A 26775-nucleotide genomic window follows, 5' to 3' on the forward strand; every position below is an offset into this window, starting at 1 on the left:
AGATAGTCATCCCCGTCAAAGAATCCTACTCCAAAACCCTAGAATTCTGGGAAACTTGTCTTCTAAAAATTGATGGACTCCTCTCAAACCTTAATCTAATACTAAACTCTTCAAAAAGCGAACTCATCCTAATTTCATCTGAAAACAGCAACATCAACACAAATCCTCCATCCAATTTACAAACTACACAAGTAAGAAATTTGGGAGCTATCATGGATAACAGGTTAAACCTAAAAGCATTCATAAATCAAACTACTAAGGACTGCTTCTATAAACTCCAAGTCTTAAAAAGAATAAGACCACTCTTCCATTTTCATGACTACAGAACTATTCTACAATCAATAATTTTTGCCAAACTAGATTACTGCAACTCTTTGCTATTAGGCCTTCCATCATCTCACACTAAACCCCTTCAGATGGTCCAAAACACGGCTGCTAGAATATTAACTAACACACGGAGAAGAGACCACATATCACCAATCCTCAAAGACCTGCACTGGCTGCCAATTCACTACAGAATCATATATAAGTCCATAACCACTATCTACAAATCTATACATCTACACTCTCAGCTCAACCTTCAAATTCCTTTCAAAAAATTCACATCCAAAAGACCAATCAGAGAGTCCTATAGAGAAACCTTACAAGTACCACACTCTAAATCCATGAAGCACATAACTGCCAGAGACAGGGCTTTCTCCACTGCAGGACCAACACTGTGGAACTCCATCCCACCACATTTGCGACAGGAACCCTGCCTTCCCACATTTAGGAAAAGACTTAAAACGTGGCTATTCTTGAAAGCATTTCCTGAACCAAACTGAACCTAATCCATTATCTTACAATAAATCAGACTTTGCCCTTACAATGGTAATTAATATCCCTACCTCATAAGGGCTATTCATCATTGCTTTAAGCACAATGACTGGCATTGATTTTCTCCAATTAAACCCCTGCTTCTTTTCTACGATCCAAGTTATATTACTCCCCTGTTTTATTGTAACTGCATTCCTTAGCCTCCTCTTGTTTAATGTTTTATTACTACTATTATTATCATTATTCTATTATTACTAAGATCAATGTTATTTGTTGCCTCTTGTTCCTTATCCACTTGTTAATTGTAAACCGACATGATGCAATATTTATTGTGAATGCCGGTATAGAAAAACTTAAAATAAATAAATAAATAAATAAATAAATAAAAATAATAATGCCTTGGAAGATGGGCTTAGGCAACAGATTAGCGCTAGGGGGCCGCAGTGGGGGCACAAAGCCTAATTGATATTAGGTCTTTGTTTGGTGGCGGAAAACCCGAGCCATATGCTGTTTTGTATAATTGTCTAATTGTAATTTACTGTTCGGAGGGGGGGAGGAATGCCCGTGCAGCGTGGGGCTGCTATACGGGAAGGCCTAATGAGCAAGGGGGGGGCCGATGCTCAGGCCGCAAGCTTGCCCTCGCTGGTGACGCGGCGGGGTGAGTAGGGGAAAAGGGGGGCAACAACGCTTGCTTATCACCGGGCCGCGGTGTAAGCGAATGGGGGACAAGGAAGGGGAAGGTGGGGGATTTGGATTGTTGTTAAGATTTTGGCTCGGGTTAAGTTTAAGTTTAATAAACTGCGGCCTTTGTTTTCTCCATACAGTTGTATCTTGGTTTTATTGGGGAACAGGGGGAGGGGAAAAAGGGGCAGAGCCGGACGCCGGTCTCGAGTTCTGGGTTATTAGATTTCCAGTAAGGTGGGGGGAGTAAAATATCAGTGGACACTGACAATCCAAGAAAGGACCAAAGGTTTGGATGTTGACCACATTTGAACAGCTCAAGCCTGCTTAGATTGCTTGTCTTGACACAAGAAGCCTCCCTTACTGAAATGTGTTTGCCACATGTTTGCAGTATGCATGCCATGTGAAATATTTACAAAGGGCATTCAAGCAGCAAGCTTAGAGTGAATTTTCATTTCTGCAAATGCTGAAGTGCCTCTCAGACTGGATGTCACTGGAAGCAACAGATGAATGATGAAACAAAATTAGAGGAAAGGAAGTATGCATGTGGACACTGTTATTCTCCCAGCATAACTCTTTCAAATTCTAAATTTTTTAAACAGATTTCCATTCCATTCCTTTTCATATTATATCTCCTTTGTGATATACTATATATATATTTGCATATGTTACAGTATTTGTAATTATTGCCTTTGGTTCAATATTTAAAGGCCCTAGTTAACTCCTTTAGCTAGAACAGGCTAAAAATTAAGAGGTCAAAAAAACAAAAGGAATCCGCCAATGTATAATTAAACCATGCTCGTCACCAAACAAATAGATTTGATTGAAATTGTGGATAAGACCCTCATCTGCATGAAGACTGACAACGTGTCCTGCTTCATGCAGACCCATCTGGTCTTTTAATCATTTGCGGCTATTGGAGTTATTAAAAGAGCACCAGCAAGGTGCTTCCGACAATTTAAAGAGAGAGTTGTTTATGTATATGTTTATATTTAAGGGAGTTATTTGCATTTATATTTATGAAATATGTCCAAATATGCCACAAATAATTAAAAGATTGGGCGGCTCTGCATGTAGCAGGACACATTGTCAGGCTTGCTGATGCGGCTCTTATCCACAGTTTCAATCAAATCTATTTGTTTGGTGATGAGCATGGTTTAATTATACATTGGCAGATTCCTTTTTTGGTATTTTAAATGCAGGACGGATTTTGGCTCTTTTTTTTTGCTAAAAATTAAGAGGACCATTCGTGTATAGCCCCTCCCGTTGTGGGAGCTGGGATGACCATCCCCTTGAGCTGCACTGCCTCAAGCTCTCTCCGGGAGCTTGAGGCAGTGCAGCCTAAGTATAGAAGTTAGAGGAGGTACTAGAGTTTTGTCATTTTTTTTGGAACTTTGGGCCTATCTTTGGGGCTCAAGCACTCCTGCCTGGTGTCCGTTAAGAAGGTCAGGGATCTGCTCTTCCAGTCCACTCACTGGCTGGTAGGGTTTGCATCCTGGGTTGTTTTGGGCTTTTGCTGAATTTCTCTTTGTAATAAGCCTGCAAGATCCCCTGGGTGTGGCCTGGACAAAGGTCATGGGGAAACCTTGACAGGAAAATTCTGCCCACCTGCACCCTCCGGCGACGACAGGTGAATGGTGGTGACCCTGCTGCAGAGAACTTCTGGTGTTTTGGACTCAGGTTTTTAGAAGAGACTTTCGGTTGGTAGAACTGGCAGAAAGGATTTTGCCGCCCCCTTCCTGCCCTGAAGGAGAAACGTCAAAGAGATGTGCGTTCCTGAAAGGGTCCTTTGTCAGCAAGCAATCTGTGAGACTGAGACATCCGGAGACCTGTAGGACCAAATCTGAGCTATTCTGAGGACCTCAATCAGGAGTCTTCACCCTGCGGAAGGTGAGGACTGGGACTCTGTGCAGAGATGGGAATTTCTGCCTAAACAAGATTGCCTCTGCCCACCTGGGAACCTCACTTTTCCAAGCCCTGGAAGGCGAGTGTTTTCTCTTGCCCTAGTAAAAGGAGACCCTTGCACAGAAGTAGAGGTTGAGAACCATAAAGAACCACTTTGGAAAAAAGAACTGATGTGAACTATGCCATTGTGGACTTAACCAAGCCACCAACAGTAAAGTTTAATTTTGGACACTTCATCCCAGTCTACAGCAAGGTTTATTTGGCCCCCACATCAATCTCAGTGACAAAAGAAGGTAAAAGAGACAGGGTCACCCTTGCCACTCAGAGCCATGGAGGAAAAAATCCTCTCCCCACCAGTAAAGATTCTGTAAATGGAGTCAGCCCCAAGAACTATAACTTCATTATAGTCCCGTTGGTAATTACCCGCTACCTCAAAACCTGGTTACATAAAATGTAGCCCAGTAACTTGGGGCCTGGCAGTATGCAAGGTTTGAAATGTGACATTTTAAACTTAGAAGCTGCCATTTTACAACTTGTGTGATTGCATGATGAAAAACTGCAAAACTGTGAAAAATGACTGCTGTTCCTGCTGAAACCCCGACCACAGAGTAAAAGTGTGCCAAAAGATGTGAGGCAGGAGGTGCGCCCACAATCATGTGACATTATCAGCTGGATTATCCTAGAGATGCAGGCTCAATGTCATTGCATCAATGGCACTTTAGCACAAGGCATGTCTTGCGAGGAGCATTACAACAGTTTTGCATTGGTTAAACCCCCACAAGTGTCCACATTCACAAATTGTGTTCATTGCTAGCGAGAATGGCGAGCTCAGTCAAGTTCAGGACTGGCAGAACCCAGCAATTGACCTGCAGCTCTGAGGAGGGTGACGGTAATCATCAGGGGACCGGGAGCAGTGCCAGATCACCGGACTGAGATATTGCCACTGCTGAGGCAGAGGGTCAGGCCAGTGCAATGCAGAGAGGAGAAACAATTACATTCTTTACCCCTCAGGAGAGGATTAAATTAACCCTCAAAGGATGTCAGGTAATGGGAGAGCTAGAGTGTGCCGACTGTTCTACCCTATGCTGGTAGAACCTCTGCAGCTTCAGTGTTGCAGATTTTTGGCCCTACTATACAAGGAGGCCAAACTTGCCAGCACACGACTCCAGTAGTTCTTGGGTACCAGCTGGTCACTGGAAGTGCAGAAGGGACAATCTACTTTGTCGTTGGAAGCGTCAGAAGGGAGTGGCAATCATGGAGTGCATACCCAAACACAATGAGATGAATTGGCCAAGGCCAGCTGTGGGGCATAGCCCTGAGATGGGTGCAGCACTGGGATATTGCACCAAGTAGGGCCCAATGCCATGACTCAACCTTGACCTGGGCCTGGTGCAAGGGTCTCACCTCAGTCTGGGACTGGTGTCAAGCGCTATCCTCAAGCATGGGCTTAGCCCTTAGCTGGAGCGGTGGTGGTGCCTAGCCCACGGCCAGGCTTGGCAATGGGGCTAGGGCCTGAACCAGGGCAGAGACTTGAGCCAGTTCCTTCCCTAATTAATAAATACCAGGGCCAGGGAGCTACCACCTCTGCCCCCCTTTTACTCTTCCTGGTGGCAAAAGGGCAGGTGCAATGCCTTGTCATTTGCACTTTGGTCCCCGTGATTTAAAAATGTGCCATTCTGATGTACGGCTGTATACTTCTAAGGTCATACAACAAAACTGCACCAGCCACACTTTGGTGCCATCCTCCAGCCAGACAGTGCCATTTTTAAAGTTGAAGGCCCTAGAAAGGAGTCACTGAGCATCTCTCCTGCCCTTTTGCCACCAGGATCTGAGAAGGGGATAAATGGAGGGTGGAGTAGCAGCTCCCCAACCCCAGCACTTTTCAACAGTAAGGGAAGGGTAAGGAGGAGAGACTCAGCCTCGGCCCTAGCCCTAGATTGGCTCCAAGCATTCCCTGGCTTGGATCTGGGCCCCAGCCGTGGCCCAGTCCTGGGGCTAGGCCCTGATGCAAAGCTCAGCTCAGGGTTAGGCTCCAGCATGGCTGAACCCTGGGAAGGCCCAGCCAGGGTCACTGGAGGCCCAGGGTTGTTTTTTTTTTTGCAGTTCATTGTTTTATGGAAAGTTCTTGTTTTGTCAAAACAGCACTAAAAAAATGTAAAGCAAACTGATTAAAAATGAAAAAATGAATGGAGCCAAAAATTTTGAGCTTCCACATCCCTAGCAGGATTTTATTAGCTGGTTATCTGGACAGAATTCAGAAGAAACATCTAAACGATTTAAATCAACTTTTTTTTTTTTACTGGAAAGCAGAGCATGTGATAGGGATGTACATTCATTTTAAATAAATGGCACATCCAAACAGAAAATGACCTTGCACGAAAGCATCCATATATTTTTGGGTATTTTTGTTTTGTTTTTAAAAAAATGCCCTCTTTCAGGCCCTTCAATCACCTTCCTGCCCTGATAAATAAAACGAGGGTCAGGGCCTGGACCTACCCAGCTGGGCTGAGGGAAGCTTAGATGTGGCCTCCCCAGGCCCTTACAACTCCCTCTAGAAAACATATCGGGGCCACTGAAACTTCCCATCCCCTTATACCTTTCATGGAAGGTCAAAGTTAAAGAAAGGGGGAGGAGCAATGTCCATTCACTCCTGCCCCATCCTGTTCCTTTTAAAACTGGATCCCGCCACCCTCAGGACAGCGCTGAAATGACGTTACTTCAGCACCTGTCTCAGGGCCGGCTGGTGACATTATGTTGTATGTCCCAGGCCCTGAGGCTTGTTCTGTGATGCAAGAATGGGGCTGTAGGGACTCAAGGAGGCCAATTTTGTATTTATTTTTATTTATTTATTTATTTGTGTGTGTGTGTGTGTGTGTGTGTGTGTGTGTGTGTGTGTGGTGGGGTGTTGTTGTTTTAATATTTATTTCAGTTTGGTAAATGAACCAAACCAAAATAAGCATTAAATGAACTGAAAAATAATCGCCCTAAACAAAACAAAAAAAATGAAGCAAAATGAAATTATTTGGCCTGTACATCTTCAGCAAGTGATTGTATAGTGGAATTGTTAAACACATAGGGGTGAATTTTAAAAGAGTTGCTCACATTGAAAGGCCCATGTCTATGAATACATGAGCCAAGAGCAAACATGTATTTTAAAAGCCGCAAATTATGCTCGTATATACGCGCGGGCGAGTTTAAAAAAAAAAAGAGCAGAGTTGAGGCATGTCAGGGGCGTTCCAGAGCAAGTCCACTATTTATGCACGTAAATCCGTATTTTACTTCCGACGGTCATAGCGCATGGCCTATTAGCCGCATATATACATACAATGTAAACCGCCATGGTTGTGTACCAGAATGACAGTATATAAATAAATAAATAGAAATGTGCTTCTGCAGAAATCTCTTTTAAAGCCTAAAATGACTGGATGAGGGGGCCTAGGTAAACTGGATGACCTCGAGATGGACTGGGCAAACTGGGGGACTAATAGTAAAACTGGGAATGTCCTTCACGTTAGCATGTTTTAAAATTTGTTTATTTATTTATTTATTTTTTAGCTTTTATATACCGATCTTCTTGCATTGGATATTTAATGTTTAGCTGCGCACATTAAAGCTGTCAAAGTCCTAAAGAAGATACGTGAATTATGTTTGGTCGAGTAACCGCTTAAAATTAGACGCACACATACATGTGGTCGGCATATTTTGAATCATACGTGCGCAACTGCATGCATGATTTAAAATTTGTGTGTATGTGCACTCCTGCTCGCATACATAAATATATGGGCGCCTGCACACTTGTTTTTAAGTTACCATCCCTGAGGATATTTTTCAAAAGTGTTCATATGTTTAAAACTGAGATTTAGATGTGTAAATGCCCTTTACTTGTGCAAGCTGGCTTTTGAAAATTGCTACAATATAAGCCATTGAATTGTCAATAGGCTTTACCCGTATACATGCACTTTAAAGTCATAAATGGGCTTTTGAAAATCAGTACAATAGTATTGTGACCCAGCTTTGCCTGTCATTAGGCTCTTGTTCTATTTTTTTTAGCGTAGTAAAAGTGGGAAACTTTGAGGGATCATCCTTTGCACTTATCTCCACCTTTTTGTGGGAAGGCTCAAGTGAAGGTTAAAAATACCTCCCCCCCCCCCCAGCATGTGATTAGGGTTTTTTCCATCCCCCAGGGGGACTGAGGTTTCAGTGCCCAGGAGGTAGAGGTTTCAGTGCCTATAAGTGGAGTTGATTTAAAGAGTGGATTTTTGAGCTGTGTGGATTTTGAATTTTTGTTTCCAGAGTTGGAGTAGAACCAGTTCCTACAGAAGGGATTCCTCCCGGTATCTGGATGAACTGGATAGGATGATGTTGCCTTTGTTGAAGGAGTAAAGCAAGAGGTGAACAGAGCTGAGATTTGTTTTGGGCAGCCCAGCCAGCGTGGCTGGAGTGGTCTTGCCTTTGAGAGGCTAGTTTTGGACTGAGGGGATTTTTCCACCTTTTCCCAGTTTTTTAATGCTGGAGTTCCAATGGGGATATTCTATCCTGACAGGGGAAGAACTACTTGAGATGGATGATGGTGCAAGGGAGCAGAAAGACATGGATATATGGTCTTCAGCATTTCTAAACTCTTATTTTCCTCTTGTTATTTTTGATATTCACCATCCTGGCTTGGATTTTAATTTACAAACTGAAGTAAAATTTTGCTTTGAACACCACATTGGACTCAAAGACTTTTTTTTTTTTATTTGGACTTAGGATCATTAAGAAATAGAGAGTGTGCTGGGGGTGGTTTTTTTTGCTTTTTTCTTGTTCTGTGTCTTTTGGCCTCTCCAAGATCACTTTTTTGCACAAGTTCAGAGGAACGGTGGGATTTGAAGAACTATTTGTGACCTCGGACCATGTCTATGCTGAGAGCTTAGGAAGTCAAGCACCCCCTTCCCCCTCCTCCTCCGCTGGATGAACCCCAGCAACGTAGAACCCCAAATGCAACTAATCAAGCAATCAGATTCCCACTACAGTATGTTGCATTAATTTAATGAAGATCCTGGAGAAGGATCATTTCTGGTAGACAAGACCATAGATGGGGATGGGGTAGATGAAACTCCATTAATGTTATAGAATGTATGGGAAGAGCTAGACAAATTGAAAGTCAAGAAAGTCATGGGCCAGATATGGTACATCCCAGGATACTAAGGGAGCTCACAGATGTGCTTGTGAGTCTCCTGAAGGACCTGTTCAATAGATCCATAGAAACAGGAGTGGTGCTGTGGGATTGGAGAAGGGCGGTTGTAGTCCCGTTTAACAAGAGTAGTAGCAGAGAGAAGGCTGGAAACTACAGGCCAGTTAGCCTCACCTCGGTGGTGAGAAAATTAATGAAGACACTGCTAAAGGAAAGGATAATGAACTATCTACAATTGGGTGAGTTGCTGGACCTGAGCAGCATGGATTCACCAACAGAAGGTCCTAGCAGACAAATCTGATTTGAATTTTTTTATTTGGTGACTAGAGAATTGGATCAAGGAAAAGTGCTCAATGTGATCTATTTAGATTTCTGCAAATATTTTGAAACGGTCCACATACGAAGCTTGTGAATAAAATGAGAAGCTTGAAAGTGAGCACCAAGTTGATGGTGTAGATTACAAACTGGTTGACCGATAGGAGACAGCATGAAATGGTAAATGAAACCTACACTGAAGAGAGAACTGTGTTAAGTGGAGTGCCACAGGGATCGGTATGCATGTATGCCCTGGAAGAGAGGAGGTGCAGGGGAGATATGATACAGACCTTCAGATACATGGAAGGTTTAATGATGTACGAACTTCAAGCCTTTTCCAAAGGAAAGGAAATAGTAGAACTAGAAGTCACAAAATGAAACTACAGGGGGGACAACTCAGAAGCAACCTCAGGAAATATTTCTTTACAGAGAGGGTGGTGTATGCCTGGAATGCCCTTCCGAAGGAGGTAGTGAAGACCAAAACAGTCAAAGAATTCAAAGTGGCATGGGATAAACACTGAGGATCCCTAAATGCTAGAAGATGGAAATATAGAAAAGAGTGCATGGAGATAACTTGCTGATGCGGCAGTTACTATCCTTAACCAAAAAGCCTTGTTGCTTTTGATGCAACTGCAACATTTCTCTCTGCTTTAAAGGTAGGAAAGGGGAAATTGGATTCAAACAACAACCAATAAGGGCCTCGACTTTTACAGTCCTAGGGAACTTATAAGCATGTGGGTAATCTGCTAGGAGCAGCAGCTACTACCCTTAACAGAAGGCATGGGATTCCTGCCCTTAACCAATAAGCCTTTTGAAGCAACACCAATCTCTGCTTTGATGGTGGGGGAAGGGAGGGGGAAAAGGAATTGGATTCAGATGACAATCAACACAGAATCTGATTTTTACAGTCTGGGGTACTGATGCACAGACATAAGGGGAAAAAGCAGGACTGCGTCTATGGCCAAGTCCAGAAGCAAAGCACGTCAAGCAGCACAGTCTGAATTTTCAAGAAGAAAAAAATGTTGCTAGCAATACATTTTGTATGGTTATCATAAGGCTTGGGGAAAACTGCATGAAGTGGCAGCTGCTACCCTGAAGAGAAACAGGGGGATAACCTGCATGACACAGCAGACACTACCATAAGAAGCTTGCTGAGCAGACTGGAGGGACCATTTGGTCCTTTTCTGCCGTCATGACTATTTTAGTATGTTATGCATGTAACTCCTTTGAAAATTATCTTCATAAAGTAACAAAGCACACAAAACAGTAACAAACTGGAATATATTTTCCCTGCTTATCAAGCCACAGAAATGGTGCCTCCTAAAATACTGCATCCTGATCTCCCTGAGTTATTTCCCCATCCAGTCAGAGCTAAATGTAAGCAGACTTAGGCAGCTTAGAGAAAAATTCCATTTCTAGTGTTCTTTGTGCTTAAGAAAACAGAGAAGTTAATTAACACATCTTCTCTGATCCCAAGAAACTTAATGACCTCTGATCCAGAGGGCTTGAGAAGGGAAAGAGAAAGTGGTTGGAAGCACAGGGAGGGAGATGGAAATTCCCCAACAAATTACTCACACTCAAAATTTACTTTAAAGGAAAAAAAAATCAAAATAACACAAAGCTTCCATTATTACAACATTCATACTATGAAGCAGGCTGTACAAAAAGAGTAAGGCACTTTTTATTGTTCATGGAATTAAACAGCCACATCAGCCTAACTTCCCTGCAAGTTACACATTGGAAGGGTCCAACACAGCTCAAAAGTGCACCCAAAAGAAAATCCGCTCACCATTAGAAATAAGGAAACATTCCAGCAGAATGCAGTCAGTAGGAGAAATGTTTCTCATATTGTTTTCATATCTGCTAGGCTCACCCTTTCTAAAATCATGCTGAAAATTTGATTTAAACAGGAAAAACACTGGTCTCAGGATAAGGTTTGAAAAGCTGATCCAACCATTTATGGTTTCCTTGGAAAGGAAACAAAGTTCAGGGTCTGGCCAGAACCCCAAAGCTTAGTGTGGGACAGTAGCATGCGTTATACACATCACTTTCAGCCACTTAACATTGATTTCCCACTGTTATAGTACTTATTTCTCTATATACACAAGCTCTGAAGACAGTTTCTTTTTTTCCTTTTATATCCAGTGCATGCCAAAGATAACCCTGGAATATTCTTGAAAGAAACATTTTAGACAAGACGTATTCATCTGACATATCAACCTGTCGGCTGGTTTTATAGTCTTTTTACTAGGTGGATGTTGCTCTCAATTTTCTTGTTTTCAGTTTTGCCAATTCCCTGCTCATTTAGCGTTGTCAGTGGTAATGTCTATCTTATTCTTTTCAATTGCTCCACTTTTCATAAGAACATAAGAAATTGCCATGTTGGGTCAGACCAAGGGTCCATCAAGCCCAGCATCCTGTTTCCAACAGAGGTCAAACCAGGCCACAAGAACCCGGCAATTACCCAAACACTAAGAAGATCCCATGCAACTGATGCAATTAATAGCAGTGGCTATTCCCTAAGTAAACTTGATTAATAGCCATTAATGGACTTCTCCAAGAACTTATCCAAACCTTTTTTGAACCCAGCTACACTAACTGCACTAACCACATTCTCTGGCAACAAATTCCAGAGCTTTATTGTGTGTTGAGTAAAAAAGAATTTTCTCTGATTAGTCTTAAATGTGCCCCATGCTAACTTCATGGAATGCCCCCTAGTCCTTCTATTGAGAGTGTAAATAACCGATTCACATCTACTCGTTCAAGACCTCTCATGATCTTAAAGACCTCTATCATATCCCCCCTCAGCCGTCTCTTCTCCAAGCTGAATAGCCCTAACCTCTTCAGCCTTTCCTCACAGGGGAGCTGTTCTATCCCCTTTATCATTTTGGTTGCCCTTCTCTGTACCTTCTCCATCGCAACTATATCTTTTTTGAGATGCGGCGACCAGAATTGTACACCGTATTCAAGGTGCGGTCTCACCATGGAGCGATACAGAGGCATTATGACATTTTCCGTTTTATTAACCATTCCCGTCCTAATAATTCCTAACATTCTGTTTGCTTTTTTGACTGCTGCAGCACACTGAGCTGACGATTTTAAAGTATTATCTACTATGATGCCTAGATCTTTTTCCTGGGTGGTAGTTCCTAATATGGAACCTAACATCGTGTATCTACAGCAAGGGTTATTTTTCCCTATATTCATCATTTATTTTATTTATTTATTTTTAATTTTTATATACTGGAATTCCTGTATACAATACAAATCAGTCCGGTTTACATGGAACGAAAAGATAGCCCTGGTCTGGGAAGTCAGATCAGGGTTTTTTTACAAAGAACATTGAACAATAACATATAATACATTCATAATACAAAGAACATTGAACAATAACAATAAATCCTTAAATATTTTCGTAATTTAATTAAAATTAGGCCAACGGCATGTTGAACTTAAATTAAATGTAAGGTAAATTGAAATTTAATTTTGCATAAAATTGCATATTATTAACTGTAACACAGAATATTCCCAAGTTCAATCAGGATGCGGCGCTTAGTTACATTCTGGAGATTGGAACGCTTGCCTGAAGAGCCAGGTTTTTAACTTTTTTTTGAACTCTGGTAGACTGGGTTCGAGGCATAGGTCAGGGGGGAGAGCGTTCCAATGGTGTGGTCCTGCAGTTGAGAGTGCTCTTTTTCTTAGTAATGATGTTGCTGGAGGGGCGAATAATGTGCCTCTGTAAGCGCTTCTGATGGGTCTGGAGGATAGGTGTGGACGAAGTTGAGTTTGGAGTGATATAGGTGCGATGTTGTGTATTGATTTATGAATAATGGTGAGGGTTTTAAAAAGGATTCTCTGTTTGATGGGTAGCCAGTGGAGGTTGCTCAGAATGGGGGAAATATGTTCTCTTTTATTGGTGTTTGTTAGGATTCTGGCGGCGGCGTTTTGTACCATCTGTAGAGGCTTGATACTGTTAGCGGGGAGACCAAGTAGAATTGCGTTACAGTAGTCGAGTTTTGAAAAAATAATGGATTGAAGGACGAGGCGAAAGTCATTGAAGTGAAGGAGTGGTTTTAACTTTTTGAGGACTTGTAGTTTATAGAAACAGTCCTTGGTGGTGGTGTTTATAAAATTGTTTAAGTTAAGTTGATTGTCAAGCCATGCTCCTAGATCCCTGACTTTTGAGGAGAGATAAATGTTTAATGAGGAGGGTTGCGAAAGGCTGGGTGAGTAGATACGTGGGTCTTGTGAGATAAGTATCATCTCTGTTTTGCTGGAGTTTAAAATCAAGTTTAGGTTGGAGAGGAGTTGTTTAATTGGTTGTAAACAATCCTCCCAGAAGGAGAAGGTTTTTTGAATAGATTCTGTGATGGGTATGAGGATCTGGATATCGTCTGCATAGAGGTAGTGCGTAAGCTTGAGATTTGATAGCAAATGGCAGAGGGGGAGGAGGTAAATGTTGAACAGGGTGGGTGAGAGAGATGAACCTTGTGGTACGCCTTGGTCTGATAGGATGGGTTCAGATTCCTTATTGTTTATTCTGACCTTGTAGAACCTGTTTGATAGAAACGATTTAAACCAACTGTGGGCAGTGCCTTTAATTCCTATGTTTGATAGTTGGTCTAAGAGTTGTGAGTGGTTTACCGTGTCGAAAGCTGAGGATAAATCTAGAAGAACCAGTAGGTATGATTGTTTTTTCTCCAGATTCAGAAGTAAGGTATCCGTGAGAGAAAGCAGTAGGGATTCTGTGCTTAATGATTTCCGAAAACCATATTGTGCAGGAGAGAGAATGTTGTGCTCCTCGAGATATTCGGAAAGTTGTTTATTGACTGCTTTTTCCATCAGTTTGGAAATCAATGGTAAGTTCGCAATGGGTCTGAAGTTTGCTGGGTCAGTGGGAGATGCGTTTGGATTTTTCAGTAGTGGTTTAAGAATTGCTAGTTTTAACTGATTGGGTACCGTACCTTGGGCTAAGGAGGTATTAATGATTTCAGCAATGGGTTTTGCTATGGTGTTTGGGATGGAGGTGAGCATGTTGGTAGGTAGAGGGTCTGAGGGATGTGCAGCTGGTTTGATTTTTTTGAGTATGTTTTCGATCTCCATGGCGGATGTAGGTTCGAATGCCTCTAGACTGGCATTCTGAGAGATTTGGTATGTACTCAGAGGTGTTAGTGGAGCATTGTGGGTTGTAAGAGGTAGAGTTAGGTTGGAGATTTTTGTCTTAAAATAGGTGGCCAATTCATTGGCCTTGTTGAGTGCTTGTTGGTCTGGAATGGAAGGGGGGGTTGGTTTGGTAAGAGATGAGACGTAAGAAAATAGAGCTTTTGAGTCGAAGATGAAATTGTGAATTCTTTTTGCGTAGAAGTCCTTCTTTGTTTTGTGTATGGCATTTCTGTAGGTGTTGAGGGTGTTTTTGTAGTCCAGTCTTGCTGTATGTGAGGGGTTGTTTCTCCAGCTTTGTTCTTTATTTCGTAGTTTTTGTTTCAGGGATTTGAGTTCCAGAGTGAACCACGGTTTTCTGTTGTCTCGTGCTGGTTGTATTATTTTGGAGGAGATTGGACAGAGTTGATCTGCTATTTTGTTCGTGAGTTTGATCCATGAGGTAGTGGCTGTGTTGGCGTCTGAGAGGTCTAGTTGGCTGAGTTCTTTGGAGCATTGTTCGTTAAGTAGTTCAAGTGAGCATGGTTTCCTAAACTGTATAGTGGTATCATCTTGCACTTTTCCACATTAAATTTCATCTGCCATTTGGATGCCCAGTCTTTGAATCTTGCAAGGTCCTCCTGTAATGTATCACAATCCGCTTGTGATTTAACTACTCTGAATAATATTGTATCATCCACAAATTTGATAACCTCACTCATCGTATTCCTTTCCAGATCATTTATATATATATTGAAAAGCACTGGTCCAAGTACAGATCCCTGAGGCACTCCACTGTTTACCCTTTTCCACTGAGAAAATTGACCATTTAATCCTACTCTCTGTTTCCTGTCTTTTAACCAGTTTGTTATCCACGAAAGGACATCACCTCCTATCCCATGACTTTTTTTTCTTAGTCATTAATCAAGTTATGAGTCTGTCAAGTTTCAGCATTTTGTATCTGATACTCAGTGTTTTCACCATCCTTCAGTATGCTAGGTAAGTCAATATAGTGATGGCTCTTTCAAACTCTTAAGGGTCAATATTCAAAGCCATTTAGTGGACAACTCACAAATTGTATGTCTAAATGTCAAGTTTTGGAATATTGAGCCACTTGTCCAGCTAAATCATTATCCAACTAAAATCTAATCGGAAATTTAAAAAAAGGCATTCTGAGCGCGTTTTGAGGAGGAATTATGTTATCTGGCTAATGTGGCCAATTTATAACTATAACTGGCTAAATTACCCAGATAACTTCAGACTTGCTGCTGAGCAGGTCTAAAGTTGTCCGGCCATGTGTGGCCAGATAATCTGCAACTTAACCAGATATCTTCAAATTCCTGCTGCCAGAGATCCTTCCAACTCCTCCCACAAAAAAAAAGATTCCTAATAATGCTGCTGGCCTGCCCACTGTTCATCCTCAGCTTCCCCACCCATCCATGTTACTCCTCTTCCCAAGCGGCTAACTGAACAGGTACACTGATAGCTTACACTTCCATTGTAGCTGTTCGGAGCTACATGGGAATTGCTCGAGATCTCATCTGATTGTGATCTCAGGCCTGTGAAGGGAGCCCAGCTTGAAGAACTGAGTGAGGGGTAGGGCATGGGTGGAGGAGGGGTGAATAGTGTGGATGGGTGAGGGGGCGTCAAGGAGCCTGTATTTCATTTCTTTTATTCTCTGGGGAGGAAGGGTGAATGGGAGGAGGGCCAACAACATTATTAGAGGAATTTTCATGTTGGAGGGGTTGGGGGACTGGCAGCAGGAATTTGATGGATTAGTGGGTGTGGGGGAGGGAGACGTGGGAATTGGAACAGAAGGTCCATGGATAGGAACCCCACTTAACCTCATATCTTTGGAAGACACCTGGTTAAGTGGCAGGTTTTCTGGTCACACATGGCTAGATAACTTGTGACCTAACTGGACATATTCAAATTCTGGCTGGTTAAGTTTAAAGTTATCTGGTTACAGTTATCCAGAATACTTTAATAATGGATAGCCAGTGGAACATTCATCCTACTGAACATCTGAGACAAATTATCTGGCTAATTGTTCGTGGATAACTTGTCTGCTTGTTGGATTACTGGACATTACCCCCATAGTTTCATTCAGGTCTGCAATTTCATTCTGATTTAATCAACTATGCTTTTTTTCTGCTCTTTTGTTTAATCAGCTCAAGATTCAAATTCAGCACATTCTTGCAGCTTCTTACTTTGCTCATGCCATCTCTCATGCTAGTAGGCTGGCAGAAGTTATTACTTCTGTCTCTTTCTAATGGAAGAAAATAAGCTAACATTATCCGATTCTCGTGTACAAATTTTTGCTCTCCAATTGCTGTACTAAGAATTCTGAGTACATGAATTTGGGGATTCATGTCTACCACTTCATGCAGTACTGAAAAGTACAGGTGGATGAGATTTACATCAGTGGTGGGAAAACTAATGAAGAGACTTAAGGAAAGGATAATGAACTATCTGCAATTCAATGGGTTACAGGATCCGAGGCAACATGGTTTTACCAGAGGAATGTCCTGTCAAACAAATCAATTGATTTTTTTGATTGGGTGACTAGAGAATTGGACCAAAGATGAGCACTTAATTAGTTCACTTGGATTTCAGCAAGGCTTTTGATACAGTACTGCATAGGAGGCTCATTAAAAAAAAAAGTGAGGAGCCTGGGAGTAGGTCCCAAGGTGGTGGAATGGATTACAAATTGGCTGACTGACAGATGTCAATGAGTAGTGGTAAATGGAACCTAATCTGAAGAAAGAAGAGTGATTGGTGTAGTTCCTCAGAGACTGATTCTGGGACCAGTTCTGTTCAGTATGTACAGATCCTCCCAGATCTCTGTCAGAACCAGAATTCTAGTTGAAGGAATGATCCATTTACTGAATAGGACAAAAGAGAATAGCTAGTGTGGGTTTGTAGTTTCCCCATATGGGAGTCTAGAATGGTATGCGCTTAGTGATAATACCGTTGTACAGATCCTTGGTGAGGCCTCAACTGGAATACTGTATTCAGTTCTGCAGACTTCATATCAAAAAGGATAAGGACAGAATGGAAGAGATCCAGAGAAAGGCAAGGAAAATGTTGTGCGATCTGTATGGAAAACCATATGAGATGAGACTGAAGGACCTTAATATTTGTACCCTGGAAGAGAGAAGAGACAGGGAGATAGGATTCAGAACTTCAAATACCTGAAAGGAATTAATGATGCTCCAAAATCAAATATTTTCTGATGGAAAGGAAGCTGCAAAATTAGGGGTCATGATATGAAGCTCAAGAACAATGTCAGAAAATATTTCTTCATGGAAAGGTTGGTGGCTGCATGGAATGCCCTCCTAGAAGAGGTGGTAAAGACCAGAATGGTATTGGAATTCAAAAGGATGTGGGGCAAACACAACTAAAGAATGAAAGGGACAACTGGGGAAACAATAATATTACACCTAAAGTTTATATTTCTGCTTGGGAGTAGCCTGCATGGAGCAGTAGTAACTATTACCCTTAAAATAAATTTTGCAATACTTACTGGGCAGACTAGATGACCATTTTGCCATTGTCATCATCATCATCATCATTGTTATCATCATTTATTTGTTTCAAGCCTTTCAGCCAAGGAGTTAAAGGCGTGTTATACATAATGGTCTTTATCTATACTAAAGTAATGGCATGATCTTCCTTTATCAATGAGAGAATAATCTAATCAAATTGGTTGCACAGTAAGTTAAAAACCTGGCTAATGATCTCTGAGTTAAAATTAATAAAGGAATAGATTGGCCTAGCAATAAATGATTTTATTTTATTTTAAGTTAATGATAGAAGTATGTTTCTTTGCTAGGGAAATGTTTTTAGCTATTTTATTGTATAATTGGGGTATCCTATTTTATTTTTGTATTATTTCTGTTTTTTTATTTTACTGTATATCGCTTTGGAAGATTTTACTGTAAAACCTGGAAATCAATTAATACATTTTATAAACAAACAAATAAATAAATAAATAAATACATACATACATCTTCCATTATTCACTGTGTTACTGGTTCTCATTTACCAGCAAGTTTCTTTTTTCTCTTCTCTTTCTTACTAGCTAACAGTGCCCTATCTCATGGTTTAAGGAAACTTCACTTTACCCTTTTATTATACTGTTTTGCTTGCACTTTTTTTCTTCTCAGTAATTTTAGAAGCTTCACATAATTCTTTCTGCAGAGATGCTATAAATTTATTATAGCAGACAACAACATCTTGAAAGAGATTCTAGAAAAGGACATCAACTGGTAGTTGGAGAATGTAGTCAAATGTGAGATAAAGTGGAAAAAATCCTGTTGTTTCATACAGTGCACAGTTATACATAAAGGTAAAAGTGAGTTTGATATTCGAAAAAATTTTAGCTGGATAAGTTGGTGCCTCTGAATATCAGGCTATATCAGTGGGTGCCATTTAGCCAGATTAGTGACTTATCCAGCTTTCAGCTGGATAACTCAGGGGTAGGGAATGGGTAGATTGGAGAGGAGTCAAATTAGCCATTTAAGTTATCTGGCAAACTCTGATCTTAGTTGTCTGGAGCACATCCTAATCATTGGAAAGGGTAAATAATCATTCCCTATCTTGCTGTTTAATCCCACTCATAATTTTATAAACCTCTGTCATATTCCCTTTGTCATTTATTCTCCAAACTGAAGAGCATCCATTGCTCCTACCATGTGACAGGGGCTGTCCAATGGCACCGGTAGCCCTTGTGACATAGTAAGGTCAAAGGCTATCGGTGCCATTTTGAATACCGGCAGCCAAGGGCGTGAGTGCAGGAGATGGCTCCCGGACCCCCCTGCTGGACCACCAGGAGTTTTGGTAAGTCTTGGGGGAGTCAGGAGGGTGGGGGGGGTTTGTTTAAATTTGCTCCTTTAGACGGCCGAATAGTTCGGCGAAGATTCGTTGTATTTGTGGGGAATTGTGATACGTTTCGCTTCCCCATGAATACAACGAATATGGCCCTATACGTTGCGGATTACCAATATATTAGAAACGAATGCACACCCCTATAATTCATTTCATTCAGGGGGGGCTTAGGCCTCACCAGCGGATCTCCACCAGTCCAGGTAAGTGAGGGCTAGTGAGGAGATCCTGGCCCCGGCATTCTTCTGGATGGGACGGGAAACCTTGGGAGGCCCTGTTTTCACTTTTTGGGTCATTTTTGGTTTTGTGGTTTTTTATGTTGTATTTGTTTGCTTTGTTTTACACAAATGAAATGATTCAAACATTCCACAAACCAAAATTCATGAGGGAAAAAAACCTCCCGAACACGAACCGAAAAATGAAAACAGAGTTTTTATCCCTGCACACTCCTAATTAATAATCTGAAGCCATTTGCACTTAGCTTGTGGTGGCAAGGCTATAATCATATTTTTTAGAGACTGAGTACATTTCTCAACTTGAACACTGCCAGCAGAGTGATAGATCATTGTGTAAGAATTCTCCACTTTTGCAATTTCCAACAGATCATGAATCAGTTGTGACTCAAAACATTCCAAAGGTGTTCTTGGTTGTGGTTTGAGTACTTTACTCCCTGTAATGATGAATATAATTCCTTATGTAGAGAACCTAAAGGATCTCTAGCAAAAGGATTGTCCCATGTTTTGTTTTGTTTTTTTTACTTTTCATTTATGCAGTTTTAAATTAACAAAGCAAAACAAAAATGTATTTTAGCAACATGGGGATAATAACAAAAAGAAAAAAGGGCAAACAAGGAAAACAAAATTATCTATTCCAGTTATATATACAGTTATAGCCAATGGTATATATAGGACATTTATACTCATTATTATTATTATTATCCCCAAATAAAAGAAAAACAATGAAATTATATAAAGGGGAAGTAAATATGCCCAGGAGTGATAAGTAAACAACTGAAAAAAAGACCAATAGCAAGTAAGGCCCCCCACATATTAATACCGGTCCCCATATAACACTAACAATTGGTCAGAACTGGAGAAGTAATAAAGGAAGAAAGGATTGTAGCTGTCAGGTGCAAAAATAACCAAAGTATCTGGGGCAGATTTTTAAAAGTATGCACGGCGTACATTTGTGTGCGCTACCCGGCGAGCAAAAATGTACGCCCGATTTTATAACATGCGCGTGCAGCCACACACATGTTATTAAATCAGGGGTTGGTGCTCAAGTGGGTGGACACTAGTGTACCTTGTGTGCCGAGACCCTCGGAGAGACCAACTGGCTCTCCCCATTCCCCTCCACCTTCCCTTCCCTTCCCCTACCTGTCCCGCTCCCCAGCCCGAAAAATAAAAACCCCGTACCTTTATCTCACAAGTTACACCTGCTGGCCAACTGTCAGCGCGCAATCCCCCAGCACAGTCCTGACCCTTTTTGCAAGCCCTGGGACTTACACGCATCCCGGGCCTTTACACACATCTCCGGGCCGTTTGAAAATAGATCCGGCGTGCGTACCCCCCCTACACAGGTAAATCCACCTGGATTTAAGTGTGTAATCCTTTTAAAATCTGCCCCTCCGATTGTAACTTTACAAAATATTTGCAAGGGTAACGTAATGCAAAAGAAACTCCCAGATCAAGAATATCCTTCCTGAGAACTAAAAAACCTTTTCTCTTTTGCTGGGTGAGCCTAGAAATATATGGAAAAATCCTCAGATTTTGACCATAAAAAGGAGAAGTTACGGTAGATTCCAAAAATACAGAGACGTCACTTTAGACAAAGCTGAATCGGCAACAAAAGATACTAGTAAGGTGGCCCTATCTATAATTTCCGGACCAGATGACTCTAGAAATTCTGTAAGATTCAGCAGAGGAAATTGATTCACAGCTGAAACACCCGCAGATGCTTGAGAAGATGAAGGAAGAAAAATTATCTTATTAATAGGAGGAAATTCTTCAGGTGAATACCCAAAACTTGAAGGAAATATTTTTTTAAGGTAATCATAGGAAGTTCACCCAAAATCTTGGGCAAGTTCAAAATTCTGAGATTAAGCCAACAGGAAGAATTCTCCAACAATTCGAGCCTGCGGTATAAAACACCATTATCTCGAATAGACAAAGACTGAACCCCCTGAATTTTAGCAATATCTTGTTTAACTGCTGCGAGTTGCCTTGAATGCTCTTGAATGAAACTTTCATGTTGAGCTACCATAGGATATAATTTGGTAGCTACAGAATCCACTTTTAATACAGAGAGGGACACAATCTTGGTGAACTTTTCCATCAGTTCCCATAACAATTCCAGCATTATAACTGCCAGTTTTGGGGACATCCAGAAGGATTCCTGCCATGTTGGGGACACTAAAGAAGAAACAACTTCAAGAGGAAAATTATCCTGTCCTCTTACCAGCACAATGCTTTCAGAGGGAGAAGAGAGAGATGCAATTCAAGCCACCGCCATCCGATCAGAAACCTTCAGAATAAAAACAGAAGACACTGTAATCTCCTCAGCTCCCACCCGCTTGGATCCCGGCACCAAAATGTCTGTCAGCGTCGCTGCAGCATCACTAGAGGAAATGCTATGTTTATCCAGTGGAAGAACCAGTTCCCGAGGGCTGTGGGAAAGGGTTGCCCCATGTTAATACAGAACAGAAGCAGTAGTTGGTTTGGTTGCAGTTCCCCCATGTAGGAGAAAGTAATGGTACAGTCTATACATTTCCAAGGCACAATTTTAGGGAATGGACTTTGAGTTGCTCCTTCCAGAGGTGCATATTTTAATGCTTGCTCCTCACTTTTTTGTGTGTTTGGGAGAAGGACATTTAGGTTTCTTGGAAAGAAACTTGGGTATGGAATAGAAGACAAGGTACCTCTTTCCCTCTTACAGAATCCAGCATTTAACCCTTTTGGCTGGAGGAAAACGTTTTATCCACCATTCTTTCCTCATTTTTGGTTATCTTTTGGAAACTGGTTTTATTGTTATCATTCATCTGAATTCCCTTTAGGATCCAGAGACTCAGAACATATCATCTTAAGAGAGAATAGGAGCCTCTCATTCAAAGAGACTCAATAGCCTTCCAGAGGTTACTGCAGGAATAAGTCCTCATTCATTCCTTGGAGAAGGAGAAGTTGGACATCTGAGAAGAGCCATTTAGTATTAACCACTATACTATCACCTGGATAGTGAAGCGAAGAGTGGAAAGATACCCTTCAGGTATGAACAAGGACAGTGAGGAGATTGGACTGGAAAGTAAGGAGTGCATTCTATTTATCTGGACAAAGGTTTGCCTTATGGGACTTTAAAGTATATTTTCTAAATTGGATTAGAGAACACTGAATCCTGAAATTGGGAGCGAGCTCCAAAACAGCCTTTACAATTGACAAGGATCAGGAAAGTAGTACAAACCAGAGAAACATCAGAAAAGATGCTTTAAGTGTTACAAAGTCACAGATTTATTGAAGAGCAAAACATATAAATGGATTAAATTGCATGAGGAGTTGTAATTAGTCATTTTAACGATTCCATCATCAATTGTCAGTAAAGTTAAGATGGAAACCACTTTCAGCTTCCAGCGTGATTATTACTGCTATATTCAAAGATTGTCTTAACAATGCACAGGGCCTTGGAATAATCTCCCCCCAACAGGTAATCTTGAAACTCAGCCTTGGACTAAAGAACAGTATGGAAAGTTTGTGAAGCTTAAAAATTTGAAATTAAAGGTGACCCTTGTCCTTCTTAAGGAAGTCCTAAGTCCAGGGGTTTCACTTATATCCTGCTCAATGTTAGACCAAAAAAAAAAAAAAAAAGATCTGTCTAGACAGATACAAATTCACATCTAATCATGGTTCCCTTTATTGTCATGGATTCCCTGAAGAAGTTCTGCACTTAGAGACTCTGATACCATATACTGGTGTATCTTTTTTGAAGTGATGGGATTCTTCAATACCTGATGCAGAAGGCCATCTCAATATGGCAGTTTCTCCCACTGTTTTAGCATCATTTACACTGGACTCATTCCCAACAGCCCTCGCTCTGTCCTAGACGGATGCTTCTTCCTCTCCACAAAGAAAACAACTCTAGAAATGATATCATCAGATCATTGCTTTTCAGAGAGAATTTGTGTAAATAGCCAGGTAATGTCATTTGCTCCAAAATGTTTCCCATTTATTCAATAAGAGATGCTCATCAAACTCTTGCTTCTTCCTCTCAATATAGCTAGAAACGTAGCATTACTTGGCAGAGAGACATTGAACTATATGAGTGGTTCTCTCTGTATGACTTTACAGATGATGCGATGGATAAGTTTTGTTTTTTTTTCTTTCCCTCATAGGCTTCACAAGGGGAGATATTCATAGACATGTGGAAAACGTATTGACCTGCACTTTCCTGGATATCTTCGGCATCTACTCACAACCTTTGATGGAATTGACTGTGAGAAGTCTCACCAGTCCCATCTTTACAAAAGGAGACCGGCTCAAACAATCAGGATCCGCATTCCTAGGCCCAGGCACATATCAAAGATCAATCTTGTTTGGGGAAAGCTTGGCAGCCCATTTCTACTCACATGCATCTAATTTGGACTTTAAGATGTACATGAGTGGGCTGTTTTCAGACCAGACTGTGAATAGATGTCCTTTTAACCAATGGCTGAACTTCGCACATATGGCCCACTTCAGAGCAAGAAACTCCAATCTGTGTGCTGGATATTTACCTCGTGCTCAGCTGAAAGACTTGCTAGCAAAAATCACAGGCCTTGCTTTTTGTCTTTCCTTGGGCACTTGATTTAAACAGACTCCCAATCTTTGCACTAAATCATCCACTGCCAAAATGAATGAACTGTGTAATTCTGGATGGGCGAACACTACTACCTCCAACAGAGAACTCTTCAAATTCTGTAAAACCCTTTTGCAGTCCTTAAACAAGTCACATGACTTCAGCTTCCTGAAATTCACCTTCCTCCTTCATTCATTTTTGGATCTCATCTTGGTCCCTGTAGTCAGTGGCTATAATAATTGAACATTTCAAGCACAGAAAACACTTCTGCTGAGAAGGTATTTTGCTTTCATCATACATGAGATCTATCTCTTTCAGGTTTATTATTATTATGTTTATTGCATTTGTTGTACATCTTGATGTGATTTACAACAGATATTAAACATTATAAGAAATAGATAAGAAAAACAGTTTTTCTTCAAAAGCTAGAATCCTAACACAAAATACTGTCCTTATACAGAGAGTTCAAACCTCTCTCTCCCCCAGAGTGAAGACCCTGTATGGGTGTCCTCAAAATGTAAATAGGTTCTTATTCACAATGGGGCGGATTTTAAAAGGAGCGCGAATAGCCTACTTTTGTTTGCCCTCCCCTCACCTTCCCCTCCCTTCCCCTACCTAACCCACCCGCCCGGCCCTGTCTAAACCCCCCCCTTACCTTTGTCGGGGGATTTACGCCTCCCTCTGGGAGGCGTAAATCCCCGCGCGTCAGCGGGCCTCCTGTGCGCCGGGACGTGACCTGGGGGCGGGTCCGGAGGGCGCGGCCACGCCCCCGGGCCGCCCCGGGCCGTAGCCACGCCCCCGGGCCCGCCCCCGGAACGCTCCCGACATGCCCCGAAAACGCCGCGCGGTTCGGGCCCGCCCCCGACACGCCCCCTCCGAAAACCCCGGGACTTACGCGAGTCCCGGGGCTCTGCGCGCGCCGGTAGGCCTATGTAAAATAGGCTTACCGGCGCGCAGGGCCCTGCTCGCGTAAATCCGCCCGGTTTTGGGCGGATTTACGCGAGCAGGGCTCTGAAAATCCGCCCCAATTAGTAGATCTTCAGGATCTTTACTCTTGTTCTTTTCCAGGTTCTTTTTCCTGTGGACATCCCAGATGGGTGGGATCCTGTGTCCAAAAAGCAGCTTGGGCTATTTCTTTCTCCAGGCAGGAAGGAGGGCAAAAATCTTCCTACTGAGCAACTAACCTAAATTATTTCTTGTCCCTAAAAAATTCTCACACTGTAATTGTTCCTTGCAGTGAGTCACCACCTCTGAAGGGCAGGTCTTCCCTATTCCTGGCCATCCCAAACACAGGGTTCACCATGTCTTGAATCCAGGCATGGTGAACCCTGTGTTTGGGATGGCTCCCACCAAGCAAAAGTCCAACATTCCCAAAATTTGTCCCAGGGCAATCATGCTGCACCTATGGAGAAGGATGCAGCAGTGGAGTCGTCAACCTATCCCAAAGAGCCCCATGCAAAATGGAGCCCAGGCCTTCAGGTAGGCCAAAAATCAACCAAAGGAAAAACTCTCCAACCTTCCTCCAAAATAGCACACTATACTGCCCACCTCAACCCCCAAGCTTTCTGTAGAAAGCTGATATATAACCTCACAGGAGGGAAATGTCAATCCCGGCACCCTCAAATGGAGGGGCTGCAATGCATGGATCTTCCCCTAATCATTTTTCTGACTAGCTGCACTGGCTGACACACCCCCAAGGCTTACTGGTAACCAGACTGGCTGTCGGTTACAGAAATATGATGGCAGAAAAAGTCCATATGGCCTATTTACTCTGCCCATTCACACCAGCTACTCAGTTTTACAGTTACTACCACCCCCACTGAGAGACAATTCATAAGCAATTTCTCTAGCTCTACCAGCCCACTGCTGACTTCGACCAAACTAATCCTGGCTTTGTCTTCCGTAGCAGCTAGTAAATCTCCTGCCTCGGCATCTAAGTCATGGAACAAAAATATTAATGAATGCATTACATAATATACCAGAAGCACTTTTCAAATGAACACCACCAGGCCAATCATTGGTAATAGTCAACAGGATTGTAGTAGATGGTCATCTGGGTCAGCAGTCTAAAGAAACTTCTTAATGACTGACATCAACTTTCTTTAACAGGAAAACACAGCAAGTAGTCAAATAGTGGAATTTTTTAAACATATAAATTAGGAAAGCACACAAAACACAGAAATGCAGCCTATTAAAAGAATGTGTCCTGATCACCCTGAGTTAGTTTCCCCTCCTGTAAGCAGACCTAGGAAGGATTAAGAAAAACTCCATTTCTAGTGTGCGTTATGCTTAAGAAAACAGAGAAGCTAATTAGGGTGCCTGATCAGAAACCAGAAGGAACACCCTTAATTACCTCTGACCCAGTCAGCTTGAGGAAGGAGAGAGAAAAAAGAGGGAAGCACAGGGTGGAGAAGGATATTTTCCAACAAATTATTACTAGTGCTCAATTTTGACTTAAAACAGCAAAAAATAATATGGTACAGCCTTCGTATTATTACCCTTACTAAGGGCACATACAATTAAGCAAAAAAAGTCCTGCAGCTGGTTTTTGTGATCTCGGCACCAGTTGTGCCGGTTCACAAAAAACAATGGTTGGATAAGGTGGTGGACGGGAGCTAGCCCAGAGGCTTAAAGGAGTAAAAATCTCTTGCTGGATAGGGAAAATTAAAATTAGTCTTGTGTGTCTATCAGACTGACCCATACATAGACCTTCCATCTTTTCTTTGGACCATCTCTGGGCAGACCAGTATACATTAAAGCCTTAAACCTTGAATTCAGTTTTCAGAGTCTCATTCAAAGCCCTGTAGCCCACACTTTTCACACCTTGTATTCTTCTGGACTACCAGCAGTCAATCAGCACGAAAGGAAGAATCACAGAATCCAACAGCAGAGAACAGCAACAACTAATAAATCCACCCTATTCCTTCTCCCAACAAAGCATATACATTAACTATCACTCATCAGCATTCATAGAGGTACCGATGAAATTATTACTGAGTCCTCCAGAGAGGGAAATTTCCAGACAAGGAGAAGGATCT

This window comes from Rhinatrema bivittatum, chromosome 2 (genome assembly GCF_901001135.1).
Source record: "Rhinatrema bivittatum chromosome 2, aRhiBiv1.1, whole genome shotgun sequence".
NCBI classification, from domain to species: domain Eukaryota; kingdom Metazoa; phylum Chordata; class Amphibia; order Gymnophiona; family Rhinatrematidae; genus Rhinatrema; species Rhinatrema bivittatum.